This window comes from Polistes canadensis, unplaced genomic scaffold (genome assembly GCF_001313835.1).
Source record: "Polistes canadensis isolate GaletaPanama2010 unplaced genomic scaffold, ASM131383v1 scaffold_105, whole genome shotgun sequence".
Classification (NCBI taxonomy): domain Eukaryota; kingdom Metazoa; phylum Arthropoda; class Insecta; order Hymenoptera; family Vespidae; genus Polistes; species Polistes canadensis.
In genome coordinates, this window is record NW_014569652.1 from 240,765 (window position 1) to 253,846 (window position 13,082).

The window sequence follows — 13,082 nt, forward strand, 5'->3', positions numbered from 1 at the left end:
TATATATATATATTTTCTCTTTCTCTTGCATACTTTCTTAAGATCTTTATCGCATAAGGCACGTTAACGATCGAACATACCTATATGAGATATAAGTATTTAAAAGAGAGATATATTCTCACGAATTTTTTACTCCAGTTTCTCACGGACTCGGGATGATCGATATCAGCTGGTAAAAAAAAAAAAAACAAAATAGAGAAAATAATATAAAAACAAAATAATTTCAAATTATAATAATAAGAAGAATAAATCATCCGTGTATTACTAATAGAATAAAAATTAAAACGAAACGAAAAAAATAGAAATAGAACGAATGGTTAAACAAAAAAAAAACAATTGGAAAAGAAATAAAAGAGCAAAAAGGAAAGAATAACAAAAACAATGAAGTTTTGATCGAATTTGAAATAATGGATTTTAATGATCGAGAATAATGAACTCGATTTCTATATTTAAATAAGTAAGCAGATTAAAATTAATTGACGCGCATACGTAATAAGAATACATTTGAAAACCGTTAAGAGTAGTAGCAAGAAATGTGGAACACGTGAGTGTACTCCCGTGCGCTTTAATTACGCACGATTGGGAGAGCTTCATTACTGATTTAGTTTTTTTTTCTCTCGATCAAATGAAGAAGAAGAAGAAGAAGAAGAAGAAGAAAAAACAATATTTCTACAATTTTCTTTTCGAAATCGTATAAATACAAATACCTTTAAATATACGTATGTGTGTGTGTGTGTATTTTTTTGTATTATACACGCATCTATTATATTTCTTACGTATGCATTATTAATCTATGTATATGTGTGTATAATTTAATTAAATAAATGATTGTTAATAAAAATATCGAAGACAATATAAACACGATTATTCGTAAAACGAAAGTAGGTAATAAAATAATTATTAACAAGATTAATTATCATTCATCTCGTTAACACGAAAGGTCGTTACTATACTTCGGCCTTAGGATTTTAGATAAATTAACTAGCTAGACATTAATTAGAGCTTATAATCATAACGTGAAGTTGTCAAGTGGGACGAGAAACGGGAGGTAATTACTATGTCAAGAAGAGACTCATTGAGAATACAATGAAGTCGACAAAAAAAAATAACATCTTGAATTAAAAGTGCAAATAGTATGATGAAAATTTCTCCACGTGTCGATTATAATATTATCGTTAACGATTTAAATGTATAATATCAACAACAACAACAACGATATTAGAAAAAGAAAAAAAGACAAATCAACATTGTTCGCGTTAAAAAAAGTTGACGAATAAAATTAAAAAGAAAAATCTTTTACGATAAAACAACACGAAACGAAAGAAAAACAAACGAGACTCTCTGCACTCGTTTTAATATTTTTGTTACGAATAAAAATAAAAACAAAAAAGAAGAAGAAGAAGAAAAAAAAAAGAAAAAAGACAGTTAAAATAAAGTATTACTGAGGTGTAAAAAGAAAAAAAAAAAAAAAAACTAAAAAGCTTCCTGAAAATCCTGACGAGAACTACCGGAGTGTGACCACGTCGAAGCAGGTGCAACAGGTGAGTCCAGGAGCCTTGGTAGACAGCAATACTGTCTGTCCTACCCGCCAACTCGAGTCAACCAATCATCGAGCGAGACCTACATACGCGTTACCCCCACCAGTTTAAACTCTTAGGAACATCCGACTTGTGATATCTTTGACTCGACTAAAGTTCCAATACCGTTAAGAACATCTTTAATTTCTTCATTTAAATTAAACTTCGGTTAAACAAATTTTCATCTATAGATAATCCTTCTTATATATACACACACACACATATATATATATATATATTTTACTCTTTCTCTCACCTTTTTTTCTCTCTCTATCTTTTTCTATATTTCTCATTGCTGTTCTCCGCCACAGCATCCTCTTCTCCTCCTCCTCTTCCTCCTCCTCTTTCTTCTTTCATCCCTCCACGTAACGCTCCGTTTTTTCTCTCCCCTTCTTTGTGTCAGCCGACGCTATTTCTCCATGCTTGGGTGATTACCTGCAACAGGAGCGTCGGTTATTGCGGATGAAAACTCGCGTAGGTATATCGTGTAAGTTGTTATTACATGTTAATATACATACTTATGTCTGTACGTAAGTATGTATGTTAAAAAGAAAGAGAAAGAAAGATTAGTCTAACGCAAGAAGAGGAGGAGGAGGAGGAGGAGGAGGAGGAGGAGGAGGAGGAGGAGGAGGTGGAGAAAGAGGCGTTTTAAGTCGGTTCTATTTACGAGTTTAAAGATATTTTTTCTCAATAATCATACTTATGAGACAAGGTCGTAAATTTATTACCTTTATTCTATCGTTCCTATTTATTTATTTATTTATTTATTCATTTCTTTTTTTATTTTTTATTTTTCTTATACTAAATCATAAATCAATAATGATCATCTAATGTACTATCCCGATGTTTAATGAATTATCTGCAATGTTGTCATTATATAATTAATCAACGTGTAAAGATAAGATATACATGAGATTCCGTGTATTATTTAAAGAAATGTGAAAAAATGTGTATTGGAATTGTTGTATGTTCAATTGATATATTGTTAAAGAAAATTGTTTAGGAAATGAGATAATATGGTTTATAGTAAAAGAATGAAGGAAAAATAAAGGAATATAAGGTTAGTGTTCTTCGATGGAAGAAGCATCCAATTAAAGTTAAGAACTTTAATTGCGTCGCTTAATTGGCCGGATAAACCCTAACGCGAAATTATTCGATCGGAGGTCGAATACACGAGTCGGGCGTTTTTGCGTGGGTGGAAAATTGCGAGGGCGTGTGCGTGACTAGAAATCTCGGCGATTCGAAACGTGTTCTCTCTTCTTTGAGTTTATGTATTTATATTTGTATATATATGTATTTGTGTGTGTATGCGTACATTTGCAGCTGTCAATGGGTAAACTCAACCTGTTGGTAGATTTTGTACTAAAAGTACGGAAGATCAACGGTGGCCCCCGTTGTAATCGATTTCTTTTCAATATAGGCGTGTATACTGGCCAGAAAATACACAAGAAATTCTCAACTGGACGTGAACAAGGTCTACGTTACTAATAGTTGCCGTTATACTGTCAGGAAATACTTATCTTATTGCTTGAATAGTCTTTCTCTGGTTATTTTCTATCTTTCTCTTGGTTACTTGGAATTAGGAATAAATATCTTGAATATCGTTTAACATTAGAAACTTTCGAATGATTTCTTTCGATGTTTAGAAAATTCTCTACTTTGAGGAAAGAAGGGGAGGAGAGGGAAGAGGTGGGATATCCAATAACATTGTTTTAGAAATGTACAATATATAAATGAATTATTGTTCGATGTTTGTTGCAAATAAATACACGATATAAATTCGATTGTTTTGAAATACATTCGCTTAACACGGAAATATTTTTTTGTGAAAAAAAAAAAAAATAAAATTAAAATACTAATTAGAAAGTTTTTCGAATGATTTGTATTACAAAAAGGAAACTTAAAATATTCATTCTTCGACAAAATGATTTTTCAATGATCATAGAATTTTCTTCGCGAAAGTATCATAATTAAATCGCGTATTAGAAAATTTCATATAATTTCAATACCTGAATGATTAATATAAACAAAACTTTCTAAGAATAAATTTGTCGTTTAAAATTAAAATCCAAAAAATATACATTTAATAACAAACACGCGAATAATATTAATATATATATATATTCAATCGTGAGAAAGATAAAATCTACATAAATATTCAATAACATCATTAACAAATATATATATATATATATATATATAATAGAAACGAACGACAAAAAAAAAGAAATATATAATTGAAAGAACTCACACAGTAAAAACGTATATAACAAAAATTCAACGTACAAAATAGTGAAAATGAAAGGAGGAAGATGGTAAACCATAAATCAGTCTTATCAAATCCATTACTAAATAAATGATATTTCTAATAAAAGTTTGTTCATAATCATCAAAAGAGAGAGAGAGAAGTATTAATTCTCTATAATTTCTTGTAGAAGCATATCTATGGGGCTTTTTTTTTTCTTTTTCCTTTTACGTTCTCGACCAAAGAGAAATAGAAGAAAAATAAATAAATAATAACAACAACAACAACAACAACAACAAGATGAAGAAGAAGAACACGTTAGATCGTCTTTCGTGATAATTCCATTCTAAGCAGAAGAGTATTACCGATCCATGAAACTCTGGAAGGTCCATAAATCGAAGTAACGCATACACACACATTGCGAAAGTTTTCCCATAATGAATGTTCGGTACCCAAGAACGACCTACTACATAATTGATAGGGAACCGAACACGCTAGTTGCTCTTCTTAAGAGAAACGAATTAAAGGCGCGTCACGAGCAACGTCGTTTAAAATGCTGGCCGGTTTCGTGGCTCACGGTTTGTAACAATTTGCCTATTTATCTTGAGAAAATCACGATCACGGTGCTTCCTTCAATTCCCTATTCCTTTTTCTTTTTCTTTTTTTTTTTTTCTCCTATTTTTCTTCTTCTTCTTCTTCTTCTGCTTCTTGTTCATTCTCGGTATATGAACTAATTAATCCAACGAATATACGGTAACCTCGTTGTAAAAGTTTCAATGGTGTTTTTAATTTAAATGTTGACTTCAGTTGTTTTTTCTTTTTACTTTAAAAAAAAAGAAATGAAGAACAAAATCTTCCACTAATTATAATTGTAAATTTAATCGAGAACGGAAAAAAAAGCACACGCATATTGGTGGAATCGACAATTTTTGTGCAAATATCTTTTTTTTTTAGTCTGAATATAATAAAAAAAAAAAAAACCGGTCTCGCGGTAAGTTTTATAAATGTTAATTTATATCTCAATCTGTCTTGTTCAACAACTATAATTCTTTTTTTCCCGTTTTTTCTTCCTTTTTTTTTTTACAATATCGAAATGATAAATATCTATAGCTCGAACACCTGGCCTTTAAATAAACGTATTAATCAGAATATTTCAATTTTTCATATATATATATATAAATATATATCATTAATCATGGTTGAGAATAATAACTAACGAGTATGACGAAAAAGAAAAAAATCTGTTTAAAAATTGTTAGAATGAAAATTATGCATCGAAGATGATTCAGCAAATAACATTGTGCGCTCTACAAAGTTTCTCTCTTACGGTTGCGCTCTACAAAATTGTTCATTTAAGCCACTTGAAGTTTGATCCGTAACGATGTGCGATATAGGGAATACAACAATATAATTATTAATCAAATATATATTTTTTTGTGTTACACAAAAAATATCACGTATAATAAAGTATATCACATATTTATATCTTTGTATGTTTTTTTTTTTTTTACACAAACAAGAAGAGAAATATCTCTTTCTAAATTGTTCAGTTATCAAATAATAAATATAATATAACGATTTATAATATGAGAGAGAGAGAGAGAGAGAGAGAGAGAAGATATGTTTTTATAATATATCTATGTTCGTGTTCTAAGCCGTTTATTTTGAAGCGTTTAAAAACGATACATAAATGCATACATTGTGATATCTTGTTTTAATAAAAAGAAATCGTACTTACGTACGTATATACGCGAATGCACAAGATATAAAGTGTAAGTCACGATTGCAAACCCCATAGACCAGTGAAATATTTTCTTCTTCGTATTTTCTACTCTATCTATTCCCCTTGTATTAGAGGAGAGAAAAAGTAGAAAATAAAAAAAAAGAAAAAAAAAACAAAAAGAAAAGAAGAAAAAAGGATTACGGTCGAACACGTTACGAGATAGTAGTAGATATCTGTTTATTTATCCTTTTTTCCTTTCTTCCTCTTTCTCTTTCTTTTTCTATGTTTGTTTCTACCACAGGTTGAATTCATAAGAACGCGAACAGGTGTTTCGTCGTGGCATATCTTACCTTTGACTATCGAAAGTTAACGCGTGTACGATTAATTTGCGACTCGTATCCCTCGTATTCATCTAATCTATACGAGTTTTAAGTATACTAAAGTGTTGAAAAGAGTATACTTCATGAATGAATTATATTCATTTCAAGTTTACAAATTCGTTAACACGTTATTGCTTAATATGAAATTAATTATTAATTCAACTGTTTCATTTTATATTATTGTCAATTTTATTTTAATTATATTAAATTATTTGTATTATATTATATATCTTATTCTCTCTTTTTATATAAGTCTAGATTAAAGATTATCTAGAATAATAATTATATTATGATGTGGTGATATGTTCAATAAATTATAATTAACTTTCTTTTAATTAAATCCACATTATATATTATATACATTGAATTGTTGTGTTAAATTATTTATTGCATTGTATATATATATATATATGTTATTTTCTTTAAATTGATACATTTTCTTTATTATTCTATTATTCTGTATTTAATATGTAAATTTTAGAAATTAAAGATTGCATTGTATATATATGTATATGTATGTTATTTTCTTTAAATTGATACATTTTCTTTATTATTCTATTATTCTGTATTTAATATGTAAATTTTTTAGAAATTAAAGATTAGATAGATAATCTTAGAAGTAAAGAAAATTTCTTAATAAATTATCTCTGATAAATGATAATAATTATTATTATACTTGTACTCTGTACTGTAATCAATTAAATTTATATTATAATTTTTCTTTCTTTTTGTCTATAATTCAAATGGAATAACTTTTTATTATTTTTCTTTTTCATTTGATGTGCGCACGCGCGCGTTTGTGTGTGAAGTTTGAAATTAGACACAAAAATCCATGAAACAGATAGATTTATACTTTCATCACAGATACCACCGACGTAATCAGGTATTGCATTAATACACCATTGTTCCGTCAAATGATAGACGCATACGAATATGTTTCGTGTTGGTAACTGCAACCTTACGTTTACAAAGTAACGTATACATTCTTTATCGATGTGTCAAACTTTGAACTTTTCTATCAGTTTCTAATATCTATCCGTGACCTGATTCGTAACCATTCAACATATTTCATCTATTTCTCGGATTATCTATATAATAAATATTTATTAATGTATTTATTAAGAAACAAGAAAAACAAGTAAAAAGAAATAACTAGATAAGCAAATGCAATGATAACCGAGCAAATGGAATGCAACACGGAAATCACACGTGATTTTGCAGCTGTCGTTCATACTACGTTATAATAAATTTCTATATATATCGTATAAATCAGCATAAAATAAATATTGAGATACATGATGATGATGATATATTAAACCATTGAAATATTTTACTTCTTATTATATGTATCACATAAACCAATACTTTAAATGCATACATATGTTTTCTACATAAACATATGTATACATACGTATGTATATATATATTAGAAGTGTATATACGTATAACAAGTGTATTGAAATCTTAGAATAAGAAAGATATCGATTGGATTATATTATAGAAAGAGAGCCCCGTGTTAAAGACACATCGAGAATGTTAGCTTTGAGGATTCAGAAGTTGGTGTTAAAATATAACACGATAGTATCTAACATAAGCTAATAGCATTTATCTCATCGAATACATATCGATACAATCGTTGATCGTTATCGATAGTATCCAATCGACGGCTCCTATCATTGAGGGAATTAAATCGATTTATCTGGAAACCATCCTCGAAGATTACTATTATGAGCTGTTAACTCTCGTGAGATGAAATTATATAGAGAGATAGGAATTGAGAAAAAAAAAAATAAAAAAATAGCAAAAAAAATAATACGATAGAAATGTACAATATTTTATTACGATGTGTATAGTCGATTTGTCTAACAATTTGTTGAAACATTCTTCTCTTTTTTTTTTTTGATCAGATACAACTAAAAGATACATCGTTTGTGTATGTTTTCATTCTTAAAAAATTAACAATAAAACAAACTACGAGGAATTTCAAACCGTTCAAATGACACCTGTACTATGTCCCTTAAAATATTACAAGATTTTTATTTAATATTATATATTGTATACAAAAAGATATAATTACTGAAAATAAACGATATTATGATATTCTAAAAATAAAAAACAATTTTAACACAATATAATAAAACGATTATAATAAATATACAAAAAAAAATATAATTCTCATATATATCGTGAGTAATCGATAATTTATTTTTACTTAATAAAAAAAAAAAAAAAATCAATGAATTAAACGTATGTAGTTGTAGAATAGTAGTATTACGTAATCAACATGGAAAACCAGAGAACCGAGTATTTAATTGGCAATTAACGTTTCGACCTTTGTCTCCGGCGTGAGTTAAAGAGACGTCAAAATTTTCTAGAGTAAAATGCTTAAACCGATATAATCGAGAAGATCGTGGTTTACAGTGGTCATGAATATTCATTGGGTGTGCGGAGTTGGGATCTGTTAGTAAATGGTATATGGTGGTGGTAGGGAAAATATTATACGAACTTTTAAGAAGACGAGCACGCGATAATAAGAAAGAAAATAAACAACAAAAAAAAAAAAAAGATATAATAAAACAAAAAGAAAAATAAAAAAGTAAATAAATAAATAAAGAATGAAAGAAAGAGAAAGAGAAGGTCCCATTCTATACGCTCGGGTAAATATATTCATCCGTAGAAGGTGCCTCTGCACAGATAGCGATATCTTTGAATGCAATGCCGTGTAAGATACGTCCAGGTTAATATATTTATCCTGCCTTACACTTAATGTGGATCGCCGTCATGCGGTCATGCTCGGCTCGAGGTAACAAATATGCTTGCGGGAAGAATTTCGAAAAAGAAAAAAATATTCAATTCTCTCTCTACTATCAACTGTGTATATATCTAATAGAATGATTTTAAAAGTTTGTTTTTTTTTTTATAAAATAATTCTAAATTTTATCACGAGTTCGTGTTGATACGTTATTTCTAATGATTCGATGATTTTTTATAACCAAACATTTGTATACGTAATTTTGAATAACATTCTTTCGATGACACGAATATTACGTATTTTATTTTGTTGTTTATTTTGACAATATTTTACTATACGTATTATATTTATGTGAGAGATGATATTAGAAATAAATATAAATAATATAATAAGTAAAATAGATATAGAGAGGATAAAAAAAAAACATAGTATTGATTGAACAAACAATATGATTATATTTTTTTTCTTAAATCTTACGTAAACATCGTCGCGGAAGTTAATTAAAAGCAGTGAATTCACAACCAATTAGTTCAGCATAGTATACTCGTTAGGATTCGATATGATAATGCTCTTGCATAAATTATCTGAAAAACGTAGCAATTCCCTAAAGATCGACTAGCAAGATGAACTCGCTCTTTTAAACGATTAGAAATCTTACGTGCGGCACACGTGGTAACACACACACACACACATATATATATATATATACATACGTCCCCGCGAGTTTGTATTATTTTAAATTTAAAAGCCGAGTGATCATGATCGTGATTTTCCATATCCGTTTGTGAACGAAGATTAATATGGTTGAATTTTCTGAGTGACAAGTCGATAACAACTTACGATACGTTGTTAGATATTAACTATTTCAATATCTTTTTTACAAATAAATTACTCAATTATATAACTTCTCGATAGTCCGCGCAAATTATTAGATCTCTACTTTAATTACAGATTGTAAATCTTTTCTAATAATATATTCTTGGACACAAGAAAAGATAAAAAAAAAAGAAATATTATATCTCGGAAATGTGTGTTATTCCAACTCGTCAACTTTTAATAAACTTGAATTTTTATTTTGTTTTTTTATAATAAATATTATTTTGTTTCTTCTCTAAATTGAAATCAACGAATAATTGCGGTATAAATTTTCTGACATTATTTTTAGGTTTCCTTTTAAATAAATATATTAGAAAAACTTATTCTTTTTGTTTTCAACCACATAAATCGTGTTTCATATACATAAATCTTTCAACAGATTTTAACCAAGGATATTTATTTTCAAATGAAAATCTCGACTATTAGGATGGAGATGAACATGATCGTTTCGCTTTCTTGGCACGATTTATATCATCGTGAGTTAGCCGTTAACTTAAAAAGACAGGAATACAACCAAAAAAAAAAAGAAAAAAAATAGAATCAAATAAAAAACAAAACAAAAGTAAAATAATGAGTAAACCTGTGTAATATATAAAATCACATTTCATAAAAATATTCACTCTTCTCGTGAGAGAGAGAGAGAGAGAGAGAGAGAGAAAGATTTACGATCATACGTAATTTGATCTGTTATTATACTCGCAATTGTTTGATACTAATCGTGGAATTTGGTATGCGTAACGTTATCAGATCATAATCGATAAGCTCTATATTTATCTTCAACGCGATCGAATATAAATTGTAACTAGTGTTTCTCTTTAAGAGACCACAATTACGTTTGTAAATCGATTAATTAAACGAGAGTTACAGGTCACGGCTTCATTATATTGATTTTTCTAATGTATTTCTTTCTTTCTTTCTTTCTTTCTCTTTATTCATGCTTTTAGATTTGAAGATAGAAAGTAAACTTAGTTACTGTGTCTATGTAAATACTTTAAAATCTAGTTTACATTGTTTATTATAGTTTCAAGTTACCATTCTATGATACTTTTCTTTCACTTTAAAGATTTTTATTTTCATTTCTATATCCAAAGATTGTTAGTTTTATTCTCTTTATCTAATAGCTCGTAATTAATCACGAGGCATCAACGGTATAACAAAACAAAAACAAAAAATCCGTGGGATCTAATTTCGATTTAGATAAAAGGCCACGAGATAGGTCAAGATTATTATTTCAAATTTCTTTCATCTCTTATTGTATTTAATCGAAATAAATTAGTAATAAAACACTTTTTTTTTTTTCAGTAAATCCTTTCACGTTCCGACATAGGTGTGGAGTAATTATGAAAAATAATTAAACGCTTTTATAAGAGTCAGTCAGTTAGTATTTCTCGAATAGATCTATCGATCTTTTCTATCTGTTGAATTCATTACGTATAACGGATACAAATACAATTTTACGAATTTAAATATATAAGTGATTGCATATTAAAGGGGTGGAAAAAAAATATAGTCAAGTAAATAAATAAACATATTAATAAATGGTCGGTATCATATAAACATATACAAATAATTAATGAATATATTATATCTTTCATAGGACAGGTGTGTTATGTATAATACTTAATACTTTCCTAGATATATTTGTCGGCTATATTTGTTAGTATTTCAACAAAAGAACTATGATATTCCGTGCGAATAACATAAACTTTGTGTACATACATAGATACTTTATGTACATAATCTATGTACCTTAAGTACACCTCGTGTGTGGAAACAAGAGCGGGGATTAATGTACTCTCATTATAAACTTATCTACAACGGTGTAATAAACGGCTCGCGTGATCTTATGGCCTTTCATTATAATTATAGTGATTTTTCAAATGCTGGATGATTGTACCTACCTCTACTCCCAGTAATTGCCGAAAGGTTTAAACTTAACTTTAGTTAATATTTACCGATCGTTTATATATATACTTACTTATTACGCTAAATCTTTATATATATATATATATATATATATATATATGTATATGTAAATGTGTGTGTGTGTGTGTGTATATATATGTATAGATGATCCATGTCAACTTGATAGACGAGAAACGATTTTCTTTACGTTTTATTCAACATTGAAAAAAAAAAAAAAATTATTTGACCTGGCAGGATCGACTATGTTCCGAGAATTCTGATATCGAAAGAACCTAACGGAATTATGTTCAAAGAGAAAGAGAAAGAGAGAGGGAGAGAAAATCATAGTATCATTCCGTTCACGAAGTAATCATCGCCTTGGCCCTTGATCGATACTCCTGGAAATCATTCCGATAGTTCTCTCCTAGAAAATAGATTACGTTCTAACGCGTATCCAACGTATACATCGTTTCGATAAAATCATTTTTATAAATCGTCATATATTTTATAAGAGAAAAAATTCATCGTGAAACGTTGATTTTCATGATTGTTAATACTAGTTTTGTTGTTTTATTTTAATTATTATTATTATTTTAAATATTCGAGGTGTTGATTCTATATTATTTCAATATTTCTATTAATAGTTCATTTTGATTTTTGTAATCATTTATTTCGTTTCATTATATTATATTCAAAATGTATTATTTGGATATTTTGATTATTTACTTATTGTTTTATTTTAATTATTATTATTATTATTATTATTATTTTAAATATTCGAGGTGTTGATTCTATATTATTTCAATATTTGTATTATACTTAATTATATTATATTATATTCATTATATTATATTCAAAATTTATTATTTGAATATTTTGATTATTTATGTATTGTAAATAAAAAATTATTCACTTTTGTTAACATCAATTACCGTAATAAATTCTTTTCTAAATCGTTGTACATATTCTCTCTTTACAAAAAAGAAAAGAAAAAATTGAAACAAGAGAGTTTAACACATTTTTTCTTTTCTTAGTAAATTTATAACAATCGATATAATTGAATTTTTGTGTTACGATAGTATCATTATACACGAATTTTAATAGTTATTAGAAAATGGGTATATTCGTGCGATCATTTAAACGAGAAATGCGTAGAAAGGTAGCAGCTTCTGAAAAGAGGACTCGCGAGTGTTTTGAAAATGACGACAGGTCGATTCGATCGATCGAATGCAACGGCGGACTTGTTGCACGTAGTTGGATTGCAAGGTAGAAAGAGAATTAAGAGAGAGAGAGAGAGAGAGAGAGAGAGAAAGAAAGAGAGAGAGAGAAAGAGTTAGACGACGACGTGGATCTCGCGTGGTTAAACCGTACGAGCACGAGCACGAGCATGAAACTTTCTAATGCCTGCATTAATATTTTTGTGCCTTCGAGCTAAAGCAGTTGCGTCAAAAGGTCGGCTCGCACTGTTTCTTCTCGTAGACGGCGTGAAACCACCGGATATATGGACACAAATATTTGGACATTATTATAATTACAATTATTTTATTTTTATATATATTAAATATTTCATTTTTATTATATATAATTATCATATAATTATACAATATATTTCTAACATAATTGT

The 13,082-nt window shown here is 28.3% G+C and overlaps 1 long non-coding RNA gene across 1 annotated transcript in view; it reads right to left on the minus strand.

Moving 5' to 3' along the window:
- LOC106787565 overlaps positions 1 to 13,082 on the minus strand; it is a 16,102-nt gene that overhangs the window by 785 nt on the left and 2,235 nt on the right. The window contains exon 2 of the long non-coding RNA XR_001381801.1: positions 1,834 to 2,012. This is a non-coding gene — a long non-coding RNA (uncharacterized LOC106787565). The remainder of the gene's footprint in view (positions 1 to 1,833; positions 2,013 to 13,082) is intronic.